This window comes from Mus pahari, chromosome 8, assembly GCF_900095145.1.
Source record: "Mus pahari chromosome 8, PAHARI_EIJ_v1.1, whole genome shotgun sequence".
Classification (NCBI taxonomy): domain Eukaryota; kingdom Metazoa; phylum Chordata; class Mammalia; order Rodentia; family Muridae; genus Mus; species Mus pahari.
Genome location: NC_034597.1, coordinates 37,035,273 through 37,043,418, shown reverse-complemented (window position 1 = coordinate 37,043,418; position 8,146 = coordinate 37,035,273).

The window sequence follows — 8,146 nt, the reverse complement described above, 5'->3', positions numbered from 1 at the left end:
TCGTGAACCAGTTTTGCATCTATCCAAATCAACCATTTTGAGCTGATGCAGCTGTGAAAGAGATATTGATATGTTAATACTTGCTGCGTCTTCTCTTATCAGCCCTTTGGGTGCCTGTCATATGCCAAGTCCAAGGAAGAAAATGGAGCTACAAAAATTTGCAAAGCCCTGTTGTTCAGCCTGGCAGAACTGATGGACCCAACAGGGTCTGGCAAGACTGAAATAGAAGTGGGATGTAAGTTAATGCTATATTCTAGACAATTTTTTACTTCACCTCAAAGAATGAATTGTACAGTTATACTTTAAAAATGTTCAACATTAACTTCCCCATAACATAGTGTGAATATTGTTTTTCCTGAATTAAGATCTCTACACATAACTTACTTAATTGCTGGTTTACTTCTTTTTTTAATTTTTGAGATTTTAATATAATTGTAATATTTCTCCATTCCTTTTCCCCCTTCCACAAACTCCCAGATGCCCCCCAACACACTTTTCTACAAATTCATGGGTTATTTTCACTAATTGTTATTGCATGTGTACATGTTTATGTATATCCAGATTTATTCCTGATTATAACCTGTTCAGTACATATAATATCTGTTTCCAGGGCTGACCATTTGATACTGGACGACCGTTTGGTGTTCTCTTCTCTGGAGAAGTCCACCTTTCCCAAGCTTGGTTTTATTCGATTGGCTTTGGTTCTTTGTGTCAGACTGGGGACTGGGGCCTCATGGGATTTCCTCCATCCACGTTGGCATGTCTATTGTAGTCTTTGCTCAGCTCACATTTGGGCTGTCATGTTGATGAGACTTTATGGGTATAGCTTCTGATATAGAGATACAGTCTCAGAGCAAACTCCTTGATTCTCTAGCTCTTACAATCTTTCTGCCTCATCTTCCACAATGTTCCCAGAGCCATATGTATGAGAACATTTTGTAGATGAATATGTTGGGACTGGGCTCCACAGCTCTGCACTTGATTGTTGTGTATTTCTGTAATGGTCTCTATATGTTGCAAAGAGAAGTTTTCATGGTGAGGAGTAAGGACTGTGCTTGTCTATGGGTGCAAGAACAAATGTTTAGAGATTGCTGGTAGAGATTGTTAGTGTTCATCAATTCTGCTCCAATAGCCATGGTTTCACTTTCTTTGCCTCTTGTTTTTCCACATCTTCTCAGATCTGTATCACGGTGGGAGAGATAGGTAATACTGCTGACTGTAGCCACTTGCATTTATTCACAGACTTGGTTCTCAAATGGAACCTAATTTAAACATGGCCTTATGGGATGCTATGCTGCTGCTCTGCCATTAGTGTAGTGTGTGACTTTGTGAATGCCAGCATCTCTCTATGTGTTGACATCTCTTTGTTTTCTTTTAGACTTTATCACCCTGATTTTTGCATGACACCTGTCTTGCCTTGTGATACCAGAGGCATAGGGTACAGCAAAGAGAACTGACACCTTTTGAAGCAGGTCAGAGTGGAGCACTGGTGTGGGGTAAAGAAATTGGAAGGACTTCAATGACACTGTATTTCAAATATGGTAACCACACACTCATACATGTAGGGCCAATGTAACCCAAGTACTAAATAATTAGAAAGGGGCAAGAAATCAAATATTTTCATTTGTTCTGGTATAGCCCATTAAATAGCCTGCTCTAAGTGAATACCAGATTGCTATGAGTGTTAAGGACCTGCTCATATTGGAGTAGCTTCATACTAAAGAAGCTATACTCTAAAGATCAATTAATTAATTAAATTATTAGTTACAGATAATAGTGAAAGAATCAAAAAGAGAGAAGAGGGAGAATAAAGACTATCATGTGGGGCTGGAGAGCTGGTTCAGCGGTTAAGAGCACTGAGTGCTGTTCCGAAGGTCCTGAGTTCAAATCCCAGCAACCACATGGTGGCTCACAACCATCTGTACAGCTACAGTGTACTCAAATACATAAAAATAAATAAATAAATAAATCTTAAAAAAAGACTCTCATGCAAATTATCCAAAGATTCACATACACAGGTCTATATCATAACCTCAACCAGAAACTGTTTATCAGAATAAATGGCCAATAAAATAGTGATGTTAAGTGAGGTTCTACTCCACCCATGCTACTTCCTTTTTTCAATCTAAAAAGGTTCCCCAGTGTTCTTAGGACCATGAAAATGCTGAAGGGCCACAGGTCTTATTTTTCTTCCTTTTCTTGCATTGAACTGTTTCCTTAGATCATGGGAAACATACTCAAAGACTGTCACCTTGAAAGGTGTCACATGATTAGTCTGACAGGAAACAGGTCAAGCTCCAGAAGAGTCCTCATGAGAGCTGAGCCCCTTCAGCACTGTGTGAAGAGGATATGCAGGGCGATTGGATGCTGTACAACTCACAATGCTTGGGACCTAGTGTTATTCAGTCCTTAATTTCATTATTTTGTGGGTGCATTCAGTCAGGGTAAATATAAGAGGATGTCAAGGCAATCAGCATATCAAAAAAAGAGAGAGAGAGAGAGAGAGAGAGAGAGAGAGAGAGAGAGAGAGAGAGAGAGAGAGAGAGAAAGAGGATTCAAGCAGTAATATTCAGTCCTCAGGAAATATCGCAGCCCCCCAAAAGAACAGTGAAGTGGAAGCTTAAGGGTTCTTTGAAAAGTGAGTTGTGTTGGATGGTTTTGCAGGAACTATCACATAAATGAGTGTTTTACTGAAGTGGACACAGGTGAAAGGCTAAGGTAGACTTGTAAAGGAATATTTAGCTCATGCAGACACAGGAGAAAGGATGTTCTGCTAAAGCAGACACGTGAAAGGACACATGATGAAGGATTCTCCACTAACTATACACATGTATTGGTCTACCTTATTGCTCTGCCTTACCTTGCATAGTTGAGCTCCACTTGTCGGGAGTCAACAGACACTGGCTGGGGAGCTTGGCTCATCAGAAGAGCTAGCTGTGTAATACCTGTGGGTCTTGAGTCGTCACTGATCTTCGCTTCCCTGAGAAAAATACAGCAGTGAACTTCTCCTGGCATTCCTCCTGGTCCCTCCTGCTGACTTATGCCAAGGCTGAAGCCTGACTGTCCCTGCTAGGTCCTGTCACCACTGCTGCTAACCTGACTCTACCAAACTGGACTGCTGGTGTATGCACGAAGTGTTTATGAGTGGCTCTAGCTGCCACTGCTAACCTGTGAACCGAAATGCTGATTTCCAGACAACACAGATGGGAGTTGCTCTAAACAACCTTTGCAAACAGGTCCACTTCCCCTACATCCTTTCTCTTTTACTCTCTCTTGTGGGTTGTGGGATCAAAGGGAGGTTAAGTCGTTTTTACAAACCACCATTAAAAATAGGTGTTGAAAACCTAAAGTTACAAATAGGCTCCATCTTCTCCGCTACCGCTCCTTGTCTTTCATTAGGGAATACATAAAGAGCGTGTCAGTATGAATATTTTTTTTGATTTAATTTTATTTTTAACGTCATTAAAATGTAACTACTTCTCTCTTGACAAACAACATGTTGAAATGACAGGCCACTCCCTTCAGGCCTGTGAGCCTATATCATGTCGTCCTCAGAGAGTTTCTGTCTCTCTAGAGCCCTGGTTCCCGGTCCAGGCGCTGGGACATGAGAACCGTTCTATTCCTCATGTTCTCTGCCATTGTCTGGGCTGAGATAAAGGCTAACGTATTTCATCATAATTTCTTCAGCCTATTTGCATGTCATTTTTTCCCCTTCAAAGCCCATACATATATTTTCCTATTCATGGGACCCAAGTAAGTACTAAGGCTTCTTAGATAGGAATTTCCACATATTTGCATTATCAATTATTTCCACATTGAGACCAGAGAAAAGCCAAGGTTTCAACATTGCATGGGGAAAATTTACTGTTAAGCATACAAAAGACCTTCAGGTGCCATCTTCCTTCCCTTCTGTTTGACCTCCTGTTTAAGTGCACCAAAGAGTGGCAGCGGACCATGAAGACTACGAGTCACTCACTGCTTGTCATTAAAAAGTAGGAATAGGGATCTATCTAAGCTAAGCCAAGGAGGCTCACTAAGAAATGAGATATTTCATCTCAGTACGCGGAAGTGGGTTAATATTAAAAATCAATGGTCATTCTCTACAATAAATGTAATTCTTTTCCCCACCCAATTTCTATTTCTCTCCCAGAGCTCTTAGTTTTGACTTTCGGAAAATGAAGGGATTGGTGTAATCCCGATAAGTGTTTTAATCTACAGCATGAACAATGTGACTTCTGTTATATTGTCCACCATCACACCCAACGCTTTACAAAAAGTATTCTAGTTCTTAAATGACATTTTGACAGCAGTATTGTAAACATTGTTAACTAAAGTCATAAGAAATTTCACATTCTTAGCTGAAATTCAATTTAAAATTAACCGTGTGGGCTGGAGGAATGGCTCAGCAGTTAAGAGCACTTGATTTTTCAGAGGATTTGAATTGGATTCCCAACACCCACAAGGCTACCTGATACCCTTATCTAACTTCTGGGGACACCTGTGTACACTGTGCACGCGCGCGCGTGCACACACACACACACACACACACACACACACACTTACACTTTTTAAAGTAACTATGAATTTGCTACTTAAAACACAGTTCTTTATAATGCTAAACAATTCGGTACTGAATTTTAAAACCATCCTTGTTTCTGGGTTGTTGCTCAGGGCAACTGAAGCATGAGTAACTACTCCCATTCCTGGCCAGCTACCTTTGTATTGTTAGTGATGCTTTCAATCAGGAACTTTGCATTAAAGGACATGTTCACTGTCCTTTAACAGGAGGTCAAACAGAAGGGAAGGAAGATGGCACCTGAAGGTCTTTTGTATGCTTAACAGTAAATTTTCCCGATGCAATGTTGAAACCTTGGCTTTTCTCTGGTCTCAATGTGGACATAATTGATGATTATGGATGAAAACATGTTTTCGTCCATGTTTTGCAAATGGATATTATCACGAGTGAAGTCACATAACTGGATAGAGCAAGGTCTCAATGGCTTGAAATCCACAGTAATACCTATGTCTGCGGCCTCCTGATCTAGGATTGCCTGATTAGGCTTTGTCTATGGTATATACCACACAAGGTACACAGTATAGGCCTCCTTGTCAATCTATGCATTCAAATTAATGGAAGATTATACATATATAAAACACCAGCAGAAATTCTAGAGTATTTATGTGCCTGATGGATCATCTCATTACTGTTTTAGGAGTAGCCTTTGAGAGTGTTGACAAAAATTTATTAATGTTTGTGGTCACTAAGTATGACCTCTGTTAAATATTACATCATTTCCTGTCCCCATTCCAGATCTTCACATCCTTCTGGGATGGACATTCCTAGACTGGCTTAGCATTCATTAATATCTGGTTTCCATAATGACTCTGTTCACTTCAGGGTGTGGTGATGATGGTAATTCATTGGTGTGTAAGGCTTCCCTCTGATGCCTTTGATGTCTGTTGATGTCAGTGAGAAGCTAGTGTTGGTATGAACGCTGACTGACAGGTTACTGGCTCAAGAGAAGCAAACAGGAGGCTTCCCAGTGGTGATATGAAGCAGAGCTTCATTCTCAGTGAGGCCATTCTAGCAACAGTTTACCAGGCCAATAAAAGAGATTTGGATGTAAGAATGTATGCTTGTAACATGGCCAGAAGAATGCTGCTTTAAGCAGTGTTCTCCTGATTCTCCCTACCTACTCTTTGTATTCTGTAGGCATAGGCATTAGCTAGTAATGATTGCCACAGGTAAATCTTGCAACTTTGTAACACCTGCTTTCTATTTTGTTACCCTTTTCTTTTTTAAATCCCACAATGTCACAGGTGATGATGTGACAACAATGTAATAGTGCAAGAAATGTCACAGTTAAACAAAGTTGAGTCTCTTAATATTCTCACCCTCCTGGTCTGTTATCTGAAAGAACCCTCTTTTAGTTTCAACACTTAGTTTTCGTCTCAGACACTTGAGAAGGTTTTCAGATTGCTTGATAAGCAAGATGAGGTGGCTTCTTGAAACTAGCCTTACTTGGGCAACAGGCAAGTCTTAGAGCTTTGGGTTGTTGGCTCAGCCTTACTGGCTATGTTTCCAACACCTGGCACTCTTCATAACGACTACCTCTCTTTCCTACACAGAATGGAAATGGCTAGTTTAGTTCATGCGTCTCCAACGACAGAGGGAACACCGTGGGGAGGTATCACGCCATTGGTTACTTCTTACTAAGCACACCCTTGTCCTTTTCTTTTTACTGGAGAACCGTGGAATGTGGACACTGGTACAGCAGTGCTCACTGTTACAGATACTAAAGCTCTTAGTGCCAACTCTGTGCAGGCAAAAGTCTTCCTGGAAAGCTTACATCAACCTCCCTCTGCAGTTGCTTTCTACTGTGGGTTTCTGGAGCAAGCGCTGGAGGACAAAATGGAGTGACAGGTGCTAGGCCCCTCCTGCTCTCCCAGTTCCCCTCACTGCTGGAACCCTTCCGAATCAACTGCTATGTCTTCCCCAGGAGCCTCTGGGACTCCTTTTACAATTCACAAGGTGTGTGGGGGGGGGGCAGCCTCATATAAGCTTGTTTGTAGTATGTTTAAACACAACTGTTGGTGTGTGTTGGGGTATGGTGGTGATGGGAACACCTTATTCACACAGCTTTAATAGCCAGAATCAATTACTAATAAGTTCCTTATTTGCTAGTTTATTTTCATATTTTCAGATATGTTCAGCTTGTTTCAGATTTGTTGAATTTTGTTAGAGTCTGACAGAAAAAAAATGGTACAATGGCAAAATAAAATTTATAGCTCTTATTTTAATTACTCCCAGATGCTTTTATTTTATTTTTTTTCCGGAACTAGCTGGCTGGCTGATTCAATGTAAATGTCCAGAAGGGTGGGACAGTTTATAACCATAGAAACAAATACCAGACATTTACCATCAGCTCCGCTAGGCAGATAAACAAACATGGGGAGGGACAGCGGATACCTTTTCAGTCCTTTAGTAATTGTTTCTAAAGAACTCTGCAGAGAGAACTCCAAGCTCTTTATCCTGCAGCAGACAGGCCTTTTGTCAGGCAATCGTGTTATGTGGAATTTTTCAAAAATTTTATAGAGCATATTAAATAGATGGGCTAATGTCAAAATCAATTATTTTTATAACTCAGTCTTGAGAACTGAAACATTATTTATTATAGTAACTATGAAACAGATGTTGTAATATATGTCCTAATTCAATAAAAGAAAAAAAAGTTAAAGCAGTCATTTCATAATTTCTCCAAGAACACCATGTTAAGGTTGATGTATGAGGCTTAAAATAAAAATTCACATGAAGTATGCGACAATTATCTTAGGCTGAGACATGCGCAAGTTTTGGATCCCAAAGAGGGTATGAAAATAAAACATCTGATAGTTCATAGAAATCTAGAGAGCCTGGGTCGCGGGGGGTTCATAGTCCAGAGAGCATCATCCATCAGAAAGGGCTACAGGTGAGGCGCAGCCCATGAGAAATGTCCCCAGCCCCGCCGTGTTCCACCAGAGCAGACAGTGGGGATCTGACATCACTGAGGGTGGAGTTAGAAAAACACCTGCTTATGGCTAGTGCTAGCATGGGAGTGAAGTAATGCATTAGGTATGAAGGCAAGCCATTTCTTCTCAGCCTTCATCGTTTTCTCTTCTGTTAAGCTGTCTGCATTTTGCCATTAACCTCAGCAAGACTGATGTTCAAGGGCTGAGGGTTTTAGATTGGCAGAATTTCCCATTTCAAGACTCAACATAACTGGTGGCACACGTATGTAGTCTCAGCATTTGAGGGGCTCAGGGAGGAAGCTGATGGGGTTGATGTCAGCCTGAGCATCATAGCAAAACCCTGTGTTCAAAAAGACAATGAGAAAGGCTGAAGAGATGGCTTTGTGGGAAAGAATGCTTGCTGTGCAAATTTTGTCCAAATTTGGCCAGCCTGACACCAAGTTCAGTAAGAGATCCTTTCTCAAAGGGTCAGGACGAAAAAGAGCAGGAGTCCTGGGGTCCTCCTTGGAACTCTTTGGCTGTGTGCATGGTACACACACCTGCACGAGTATACCTCTTTTCTGTCTGTCTCTATGCCTGCCTTCCTTCCTTCCTTCCTTCCTTCCTTCCTTCCTTCCTTCCTTCCTTCCTTCCTTCC